The sequence below is a fragment of the Gopherus evgoodei genome, chromosome 1 (genome assembly GCF_007399415.2).
Source record: "Gopherus evgoodei ecotype Sinaloan lineage chromosome 1, rGopEvg1_v1.p, whole genome shotgun sequence".
NCBI lineage: Eukaryota > Metazoa > Chordata > Testudines > Testudinidae > Gopherus > Gopherus evgoodei.
Genome location: NC_044322.1, coordinates 3217288 through 3228403, shown reverse-complemented (window position 1 = coordinate 3228403; position 11116 = coordinate 3217288). Strand labels below are relative to the sequence as shown.

General features: G+C 55.2%; 1 pseudogene; it reads left to right on the top strand.

Annotated features, from left to right (window-relative positions):
- The first annotated feature begins 407 nt into the window (after positions 1-407).
- LOC115648590 lies at positions 408-7907 on the top strand (annotated as a pseudogene).
- Positions 7908-11116: the final 3209 nt, after the last annotated feature.

The window sequence follows — 11116 nt, the reverse complement described above, 5'->3', positions numbered from 1 at the left end:
CATGGGTGGCTGTGGGGTGGAGGGAGGCTCATAGCTAGGGTGGAAACCAGCACACCCTGAGGTGAGGCAGTGGGAGCTCTGTTCAGAGCCCCTGGCAAGGCAAAGCAGCCACCCTGGGGTGGGGGTTTGGGGAAGTGCCTGCCCCAGGCTGCCTAGGTGGGATGTTTAGCGGGTAAAAGCTCCTGTAGATCAGGAGGTTTTGTGGTTGGTCTCTTTCTCTCTCCTGGGTCTCTGCAGAGCACCAGTCTTGGTAGCAGGCCAGCAGAGATGCTCTTGCCTGGGGATCCCCTTTGTGTGCTCGGTGCTATGCCCCATTTTGCCCATTCTAATGAAGGCAGCCAGGCCACAGCTGGGCAGCTGTACTAATGTCTTCTCTTCCATCCCCCCCTCACTCTAGTTGCAGGGAGATGGCAGCACGGTGAGCAGTGCTGGGGCTTTTGGCTGCCTGTGGGGCCAGTGCTGTGAAAGAATCTGTGTTGAATTGTGTGCATGGATGCCAAGCACCACAAAACCAAGCCAGGCCCGGAGGGGGCGCTGCATGGCCAGGTACGGTCTTGTTCTACTGACACATGTCAGTCCCATCCTTGGCACTTTGGGCGAGGAGTAACTGAGTCACCTGGGCCTGCTGTCCCTTCTAGTGCAGGCCTGTTCCCTACATGGGGTTCTCTGGGGCCATGGAGGACTGCAGCACAGGGAGCTGGAGGTGTTTGCAATGCACCAAGAATTGCGGTTTCTCTCTCAGCTCTAGGCGGCTGAAGCAGGTTGAGTCATGGCACCAATGTCCTTGGGCTGGCAAGGGAGACCCAGCTGTCTGGCAGCAGTGAAGCAAACTGGGCTACTTCATCCTTCCGAAAAGAGGCCTGTCCCTTGCTGGTGCCCTAGGGAAGGGCTTGGATTGAGGCAGAGGGCCGGGGAGCTAGGACTCCTGTGCTGCTGTCCCAGCTCTGCCACTGATTCTGTGGGTGGACTTGGCAATGTCCCTGTTAATTTCACTAGAATAAACTGGCCCAAGTATCAGGTGTTAACACAGGTGCTGGGACTGGGGCTGTAGGGCTGATTCTGCAGCACCCCCTGACTTGAAGTGATTTCCATCATATACAGGCCCAAGTATCAAAGGTGTTAACCTGACCCTGTCTGTCTCACTGTTATTTAAATGTGGGTTGGGATTCTGAGTACAAACACCTCAGCCCACTTAGGACCATGGCAACTGCCACCATTACAAATATCCATCTCTTTATTAAAGATGGAGGGGGAGGAAAGACAGCTGGAGCATTTGAAAGAGGATTGCCACATTTCTAACATCTGGTAACTGAGGCCCTGCCCCTTCTCTGCTCTCCCCCTCCCTGCCAATCAAAGAAAACAGACATCAGCGCTTGTCGAGGTGCTATTTGACACACCTGGACTGTCTGAGTGCAAACTGGATGGGTGGCAACCCTCATTTGAAACACAATATTGAGTCAGGTTGTAACTGACAACATTCCTTGTTCCCGTTCCCGTTCGCTGTAGAGTTTGTCGAAGGCAGGCCTGCCGACAGTGGGGGGGCAAATGGGGAAATTGTCCTGGCAGTGCCGTGCAGTGCAGGCCGGCTTTCTGGCCAGCCTTGCTCCATGCCGCTCCTGGAAGCTGTAATTCTGTCCCTGCAGCCCCTGCGAGGGGGTCTCCACACGCTGCCCCTGCCCTGAGTGCTGACTCCACAGCTCCCATTGGCTGGGAAAAGCAGCCAATGGGAGCTGTAGGTTGGTGCCTGCATGTAGCACTGTGCAGAGACCTCTGGGACCCCTGCCTAAGAACTGCTGCCAGAGGGGTGTGCTGGTCACTTTTGGGAGCTGCCTGAGGTAAACACTGACCCCTCTTCTGTACTTCTCCTTTACCTCTTCTGTCCTTCCCCCCCCACCCCCCGCAGCTGTCTGGCAGCTAGGAGATGGTGGCAAGTCTTTTGGGAAAAGAGGCATTAATAGAAATGATCTGGCACTCCTAAGTCTGAGCCCACTTCCTAGAAGACAAAACCAGACCAACACATACAGGGGCAGAAAAAAGACCAGAGAAGATCGGCTGTGCAGCTTGTGTCTGGTGCTGCCTAGCCTCTCTGCACCCTCACTGCTGGAGAAACAGCCCCAGCATGTGGTGTGATCAGCTGCTCCGAAACCTGGCAAATCTGCATCTGAACCAGGTGCTGTCTTCTGGTCCCAGGCTCCCAGCAGTGCTGCAGCATACAGGCTTGGTGGGAAAAGCCAGACTCTTATTAAACAAGAGGCAATGGTGGGGCAAGAGGGAGGGAGATAATGTAGTAGGGAGTGGAAGCAGGTGATGGCAGGAACCAAAGTCTCTTATCCCCTTTGGTCAGGAATGAGCTGGAGCCAGTGAAGCTGGTGATGTCAGGTGGGTCTCACTGTCTAGCCCAGGCTGGTAAGAAGATCTCCTGGGATTGGGTTGAGGAAGGTGTCCCAGCAGATTGCCGGAGATGGTGGGGGAGGCAGCCATGTCCTGCCTTCCCTTCCCTCAGCCAGTGGTCAGTCTGATCTTCCTCCCAAAGTCCTTGTGTGGTCTGCCTTTTTGGTCTAGACCAAAAGGAGTGCTGGGCTTTTAGCCCCCCCCCCCCCCCCCGCGAAGGGGTGCTGGGCCAGTATATCCCCTTCCCCTCACTTTGCTCACTGGTTACACATGTTCCCAATGAACTAACTTTAGTTCAGATTTCTAGTCCCATGTTTCTTTAACTCAAGGCTCATGTGGAAGTGATGCCTTGTCACTAGGAGGCTTTTTCATTTGGACAGACTCAGTCTGTCGTCTCTTTGCACCTTCTTCCCCATTCCCCACTTTTCCAGCATCCCATAGAGAAGATCACAATTGGGGTGGGGGGGTACATCTGGAGGGCCCAATCAAACCTCATTTATCAGCTCAGTGCCTGCACCTCCTGCCACCAGTCTGTGGCTTCCCCACTTCACAACATTGAGTAGTTTCAAGATCTCCCAGCACTCGGCAAAAAGCATCTCAGCCTTTCAATCCCTGGTCCTTAGCCATGGCCCTACCAGTGCTGATACCAGAGCAGTCCCACTAGGCACCACTATAGGCCGGGGATGCTGCTGCATCCACAGCACCCTCTCTGCCACACGGCGAGCTGCTGAAATCCCCTGTGTACCCGTCTCTCTCTGTGTGTGCAGTGTGCCCTGTGGAAAGACAATGCCTGCTGCACGGCTGAGACCAGCACGGGGGCTCACCAGGACCAGTCCTACCTGTACAACTTCAACTGGAACCACTGTGGGGTGATGCCAGAGATGTGCAAGCGGCACTTCATCCAGGACACGTGTCTGTACGAGTGCTCGCCCAACCTGGGGCCCTGGATCGACCAGGTCAGGGGGTGTTGGGGCCGGGCACTGGGCGGGGGGGCGGGGAGAAGGCTGGCTTGGTGCATGTGCTCAAGGCTCCCTCTAGTGGCAGGTCTCAACAGTTCATCTCTCAAGCACCACAGGGAGTTGCTCCTTCAGCTGGAGCAGTCAGGGCTTGTGCTTTCTGTGCCAAAGACCCCAGGTTCAATTCTCCACTGGCAGCTGGTGTCCTGTATCCAGCCAGAGCCCATTGCATGTGGGCAGGACAATCCCCACAAAGCACCTGGAGGCTGCACTGAAGAACAGCTCCTTATCTTCCCTCCCCAGGCTGTGCCCCTGGGGTCCTGCCATCCCCCACCCCTGCTGTCTAGGGCTCCAGAGAGCCTGGCACCAATGCTGAGCTCTGCAGAAGGCCCCAGCTTGGCTGGTGTCTTGGTGGGACTGATTCTGCCTCTGTCCTGGGGTGAGGTGGGTTCATGCAGGGTGTTTGCTGTGGCGGCAACAGCTAAGATCACAGATGCTGCTCCTGAGCAGGCTTTGCAATAAATCCAGGATCTCGTCCCTGGACATCAAGCTGGCCTGCCCATCACCTGGGTGAGCTGCATGGGACACCTGTTGGGCTGTGGATGCTGCAGCTCAGGTGTGCGGGGAGGCTGCCGAGGAACTCCCTTCCCCTGGGGACTGGGCCTGCTTCTGCTGGGACTCACATTGGCTCCATTGGTGCTGGATTTGGGGGTGGGGGAGAGAGTATGTTTCTGACCCCTGCTCACTGGGGAGGCTGATCTTCCCCCTGGGAGGAGCCCAGAGCTGCCCCCTGATGCTCATAGCTCTGTCCCACCAGGCGGATAACAGCTGGCGCTGGGAGAGGATCCTCAACATGCCGCTGTGCAAGGAGGACTGTGAGCTGTGATGGGAGGCCTGCAAGGATGCCGTCACCTGCAAGGAGAACTGGCACAAGGGCTGGAACTGGACCTCAGGTCAGTGAACTGCTGAGAGCAAACCCACCACCCCACTGTGTGCACCACCCCACTGTGTGCTTTGGGGTGGAGCCAGGCTGCTTCAGGCTGGGGGTGGGGGGGAAATGGGGAGAGGTCAGACCTTGCTGTACAGGTTCAGGGCTGGTTTGGTGGCCCAGGAGATGGAGGAGGGGCTCCCACCTCTCCCTGCCCCTTGATGGCAGCAGCCCTCTAACCAGGGCCCGTGCAACCATTTAGGCGATCTAGGCAGTCGCCTAGGGCACTAGAATTTGGGGGGTGGCATTTTCTTCGGCAGCGACCACGGTGGCTGGATCTTTGGCTGCCTCGGTCACTGCTGGCATTTAGGCAGAGGGAGCTGGGGCAGGGGAACGAGGGGAGGGCTGCCTGCAGCAAGTAAGTGGGGGGGGCAGCATGCAGGGGAACTCCCTGCCCCAGCTCACCCTTACTCCGCCTCCCCCCCGAGCATACCATTGCTGCTTCACTTCTCCCACACACACTCCCAGGCTTGTGGCGCCAGTCAAGCTTAGATGCTGCAAGCCTGAGAGGTGGGAGAAGTGAAGCAGCCACGAAGTGCTCGGGAAGGAGGTGGAGCAGGGGTGAGCTGGGGTGTGGGGAGGTACCTCAGGGTAGAGGGTGGGGAGCTGCTGTGGAGGGGGGAGGGGGCGCCTCAGGGCAGAGGAGGGAGCTGCTGGGGGGGGAGGGGAAACGCAAGGTGGAAGTTTTGCCTAGGGTGCAAAACATCCTTGCACCAGCCCTGCCTCTTACCACTGACCCTGGGTGTGGGGGGCTCATGAGAGGAGCACCCTGGGAGTGAGGGGCTGGGGCCTGTCCTCTCCTCTGTTCTCTGCGCTGTCCCTGGTTTGGGTCAGACTGGGGGAGTGGGTCATCCCCTGGACTGAACATAGTGTCCAGTGAACCTAGGGCATCTTCAGCTGTGGCGATGGTGCCCATGCTGGAGTGGAGGCCGGGAAATCTGCTCACCCAGGAGGCAGAACTGCCCAGCAGGTGGCTGTGCGGTTCTGGGATATTTCTCCCTAAAGCGACTGGGCATATGGTGCCCCTCTACAGAGTTGTGGCAACGCCTGTGTCATGGAGTCACCGGGCGATGCTCTGGAACTGCTCCCCACAAAGCCAGTCAGGACTTTGGGGAGCCTTCTCTCCCTTGGAGCAGACTGTTTTCAGGCCAAGAAGCTCACACGGCTTCACCTTCCTGGGTCTGACCTTGGAGCATTCAGCATCCTCTGCCCCTCTGTGTGCTTCCCATAGTGAATCCACCTAGGTGGGGTCCTGGGGAAGCCACAGGATCCTGTACCCCTACTTTGCAGTCAGATGTGACTCTTAGCCAGCCAGTAAAACAGAGGTTTATTTGACAGGAACTTGGCCTAAACCAGAGCTTGTAGGTACAGAGAAGGGGATCCCTCAGCTGGGTCCATTCTGAGGCCCAGCGAGACAGACAACCCTGTCTGCCCTCACTTTCTGTCCCCACTCAGCCCCAAACTGAAACCCCCTCCAGCCCCTCCTCTCTGGCCGTTGTCTCTTTCCTGGGCCAGGAGGTCACTTGACTTCTTTGTTCATCTTTAGCATCCCCTTGCAGGGAGGAAGGGCCCAGGCCATTAATTGCCATAGAGACAGTGTCAGGCAGAAACTGAGGCCCCCTCACAGTATTCAGAGGAAACATTAAGAACAACCTCACTTTGTCACAACCCATCTCTGCTCGCCAGTATCCCCTGCCTCCAAAGTGGGTCTGGGTCCTGGAGGTGGCCACAGCGGTGAAGTCCCAGGGACAGAGATGGAGAGTATAAAATGGGGCTCCCCGTGATGTGCAGAAGGAGCTGGCAGGAGCCCTGGACTCAGCTCCGTGCTGTGAATGCCCATGTACCTTCAGTGGGCAGAGGAATGAATGGGGTCAGAGCCTAGGCTGGAGCAGTGGCAGATGCTGCCCAGAGGAAGGGTGGCAAGTGCTTAGAGCCTGTGACTTGAGATCTGCTTCAGTTCCCTGCTATTGATTGTAGGGGGTGGCCACGGTCAGACAACACTCACGGCTCCCAATGGTCAGGAGACCAAATAAGCAAACCAAGCCAAATACCTGGTCACAACCAATCCTGCACCTTGGCGAGAGGTCAGACTAGGTCACCCTAGTGGCTCCTTCTAAAGACCCTGGTGCAATACAATCTGGCTTTGTAGGAGTGGGCAGGAATGTCACTTTTCTTGTTTTTATGAAACATGCCCACCTTGGCAGAAGGGGTGTGGAGTTGAACCAGTGGTTCTCAAACAGGGGTACATCAACTTATCTATTTTTACAACAGGCTACATGAAAAGCACTAGTGAAGCTAGTAGAAGCTGAAACTTCAGACCATGGCTTGTTTATACTGGTCTGTTGTACTTATTTTTCAGTGTATAGTCTACTTGTATTCCAATCAATGTATTTTATAATTGTATGGTACAAATAGTCAGCAAGTTTTACATGTGCTGTGACACTTGTGTATTTGTCTGATTTGGTAAGCAAGCCACTTTTTTGAAGTGAAACTTGAAGGTAGATGAGGCAAATCAGACTCTCTAGACAACTGTACCCCTGTCAAAAGGTTGAGAGCCACTGATTTTTAAACTACCTACACTTCCAGTGTGGCTTTACAAGTTACTCAACTCCCCACATGTGGCTAAGACCCAACCCACCAGGTTGTAACTCTTCCTTGGCTCAATGTCTCTCTTGCATACTGTGATCTAGCCCAGTGGCTCATGACGCTAGACCTAGACTGGATATATCTTTGCCTTTGACAAGCTCTTGATTAGCTAGTGCCAAGGCTGAAGGCAGTTTTGCAAAGTGTTGGGATCCTGTATTGGCTAGCACTGCTCTTCCATAGATTCACTGTGTGACTTCAATTCAGTCTCTGTGCCTCAGTTTCCCACTTGTGTACTGGGGAGAAGAGCACTGCCCTACCTCAGAGGTTCATGAGGATAAATAAGCTACAGACCCTGTGGTGATGGGGGGCCTGGAAGGATTAATGTGCATTGGTAGAATTTGTGGGGGGTGGGGGTGAACTAGCTCGGGGGAGCCCAGCTGGGGTAGGTTCCTCATTCTTACTAGCCTCCATCTGTCTGTCCAGTCCATCAGGGTGCCAGCCAGGAATAAATCCAGGAGGTGAGTGACATGGCTACAAGCTCTTGAACTTTACCTCACAGGGAAGGACTGTTTCTCCCACAGGCCAGCTGGGCTGTTGCAAGCTCAGCCAGTAGCCTGGGACTGGCGGATGCCCAGCAGCCAGAGATGGGGAAGGCTGGCTAGAGGGAGTCCAGCCACAGCTTGCTCACTGCTGCCCTCTCTCCCTCTCCAGGGACCAATTGGTGCCCCCATAGCTCCACATGCCAGCTGTTCAAATATGTCTTCCCCCGGCCAACAGACCTGTCTGAGAAGATCTGGTCCAACTCGTATAAATACACCACAGAGCACTGGGGCAGCAGGCGCTGCATCCAGATGTGGTTCGACCCTGCCAACGGGAACCCCAACATGGCCGTGGCCAAGTACTACGCCCAGAACAGAAGAGACGCCTCTCCTGCGCCGCGGGCTGTCCTGCTGCTGCTGCCGGCTGCTCTCCTGTCCCTGCTTTGAGCATCCAGAAGCCTCTGGCAGCTCCACTGGCTTATACAGGAAATATTTCCGCTCAGGGCACAGGGTGTGTTTGCCCTGCAGCCCTGTTCTGGGCTCTGGCCAGCAGATTCAGGATTCTGTCTGGCTACTGCTAACCCTGACAAGACACAATAGAACCAGCTTAGTCCCGTCCCTCCCCTCTCCTGTGACTGCCCCTCTGATCTTATTGTCTGTTCTCCTGCCATGCTCCTCTCTCCCAGAGGGCTCTGGGAGAGATCCCTCCATGTCCTGGGGATCTGAGCTCTGTAACAAGCAGCGACTCCCTGGCTGGGTGTATTTATTCTGTCAGGTTCCTGGGCAGGTTCCCTCTCATTATGATGCTGTCATAAACAGATAAGAAAAGTTAATAGCACAGAAGTACTTTATATCTCTTTGAGTTTAAAGGGTTAACAAGAACAGTGAGCCTGGCTGTCACCTGACCAGAGGACCGGATACTTTCAAAGCTTGAGGGAGGGAAGTTTTTGTGCTGTGCTGTTAGATTTTGGTGGTTGTTCACTCTGGGGGCTCAGAGGGATCAGATGTGCAACCAGGTTTCTCTCCAATCTCTCCAACACAGGCTCTTATAAGTTCAGACTAGTGAGTACTAGGTAGATAAAGCGAGTTAGGCTTATGGTTGTTTTCTTTATTTGTAAATGTGTAATTGGTTGGAAGGAGTTCAAATGTGTATTTGGCTGGAAGGAGTTCAAATTGGTATTTTGCTGAAAAGATTTTAATTTGTACTTGTATACTTAGGCTGGGAGGGTATTCCCAGTGTCTGTAGCTGAAAGACCCTGTACCTATTCCATTTTAAATTTACAAAGATAATTTTTACTGTTTTTTCTTTCTTTAATTAAAAGCTTTTCTTGTTTAAGAACCCGATTGTTTTTTTATTCTGGTGAGACCCCAGGGGACTGGGTCTGGATCCACCAGGGAATTGGTGGGGAGAAAGGAGGGAAGAGGGAGAGAGGCTGATTTCTCTCTGTGCCAGGATTACTTTCTCTCAGGAAGAGTCTGGGAGGGGGAAAGAGAAGGGGAGGGGGAGGTGAATTGTCCTCTCTGTTTTAAGATTCAAGGAGTTTGAATCACAGTGATCTTCCAGGGTAACCCAGGGAGGGGAAGCCTGGGAGAGGCAACGGTGAGGGAAAGGGTTTACTTTCCTTGTGTTAAGATCCAGAGGGTCTGGGTCTTGGGGGTCCCCGGGCCAGGTTTTGGGGGGACCAGAGTGTACCAGGCACTGGAATTCCTGGTTGGTGGCAGCGCTACAGGTTCTAAGCTGGTGATTTAAGCTTAGAGGAATTCATGCTGGTACCCCATCTTTTGGACGCTAAGGTTCAGAGTGGGGAATTGTACCATGACAGATGCACTCAGCTACCTAGCTTCCTTGTCTGATCCCTTCCATCCTGCGCTCCCTGGAAATACAGGTGTCCCCTCCCCTGGCTCACAGCCTGCCCTGGTGTCTCTGCTTCAGCAGACTGGACACTCACAAGGGGCTCCAGTGCACCCCCCCCAACTATACCCTGCCCTTTAAGGGTGAGCCAATGTGCAGCAACACCACCCTTATGCTCCTAGCTGCAGGGTTCTGCTGCCTAGTTGGAGCAGATGCATAGGGAGGGAGACCCACCCCAGCTCCCCCGCTGTCAGAGATCCCCCACCCCCTCTGTCCTGCCTGGCTCTGGTTTCCCAGCTTGGCTCTCAGCATGGGAAGCGCTGCCTGGTTTGGCAGGATGCTTCTAGCTCTTGCCTGGAGCCAGACTCCTGCTCTGCCTGGCCTCTAACCTTCACCAGGACTAGCTGTGTCTACATGCCATGCTCCCAGCACTGGCTGCAGACCCAGTGACCAGGGCCAGCCCCTACCACCAGAGCAGTGCCTGTGCTCGCTGTCCTGTCTTTGTGGCCCTGAGCTGCAGGTGGGAACTGTCTGGAACTGAGACCTCCCAGCTTGTGTGAGAATCTGGCAAAATTAACTGTCCTAGCCCTGCTCTGTGCTTGTCTCCTCCTTGATAGACACATCCTTCTGCTTGATCCCCAGGGCTGCAGAGCTAGAAGTGGGCCCAGCCAGAGGCTTCTCAGGTTGCCTGGCAGGTGGGTACCTTTGTCCAGCCGCTGGGGGTAGAGTATGATTGCTGCATGTGGGCCTGGCTCTAGCCTCTGCTAGCTCCCCCACATGGGGCTCTGAATGCTTTGACCCCAGAGCAGAGTCTGGGCACTGCAGACAGCTGCAGCATCCTCTCCTGCCTGGTGCTAGGACTTCACTCCACCTGGCTCCCCTCGCTCACATCCCCACCCACCATTCTCCTGCCACATCAGGCAGGTGCAATGCTACACCTATAACCTGGGCAGTGGTAAGGGACAGGTCTGGTCCCTGACTGCCAGCTGAGCTGTGTTCAGAGTCCTGTGGGGTGACTAAGGATGTGCAGCTCAGACCTTGCCCAGGGGAGGCACAGCTTGTTCTGCTGTTCCTTGAACGGAAAGGTCAGAAGGGCTGGCTCTTTGCTAAGGAGCTGTGGGGGAGCAGCAGGGTGTCTCTGACTAGAGGCCTTCACACCCCAACCCTTTCCAACAGATGCTGTGTCTAGACAGACCTTGGCAAAACCTCATGGTGGCCAATATTCTGCGCGGTCCTGCACCCAGGCCATGTAGCCCATGGGAGGGGGACCCTCTGTGGGAAGATGCAGGGCCCAGTCCCATACTGGCTGCAAGACTGATATGAACTACTGCCTGTCAGCTTTCCTCACTCTTGAAGAACAATCTCCAGGCTTGTCTTCAGCTGTAGCCATGTGGCACTCCTCTCCCTGCACAGGGCAGCTGGGGGGCTTTAGGGAAGCAGCTACCCCACAGCTGGGAGAGCTTCTCCCCTCGCCCAGGGACAGTGGCTATGTTGACTAGCACTGTTTATGCCGGGGCTATGGTTGGCATGACTACAGTGCTCAGGGGTTGGGTAGGAGTGGTGTAGTTACTGTATGGGGAAGTAGTGTGGACCTGGCAGTGGTGTGCCATGCTTTCAGCTGAACTGGGCAAAGAGCAGGGGCTGGCTACAAAGAACCTGGGTCTGGAATCAGTGGGCTAGGCTAGCGCTGGCATAGAGAGTGGGGGGAGACGGGAGCTGCTGGGTGGGAGGAGCATAGAGCTCTGGGGAGGCTCCCAGCAGCTGGTGTGTGGAATGGTGCACAGGTGCCAGGCCCAGCAATGCT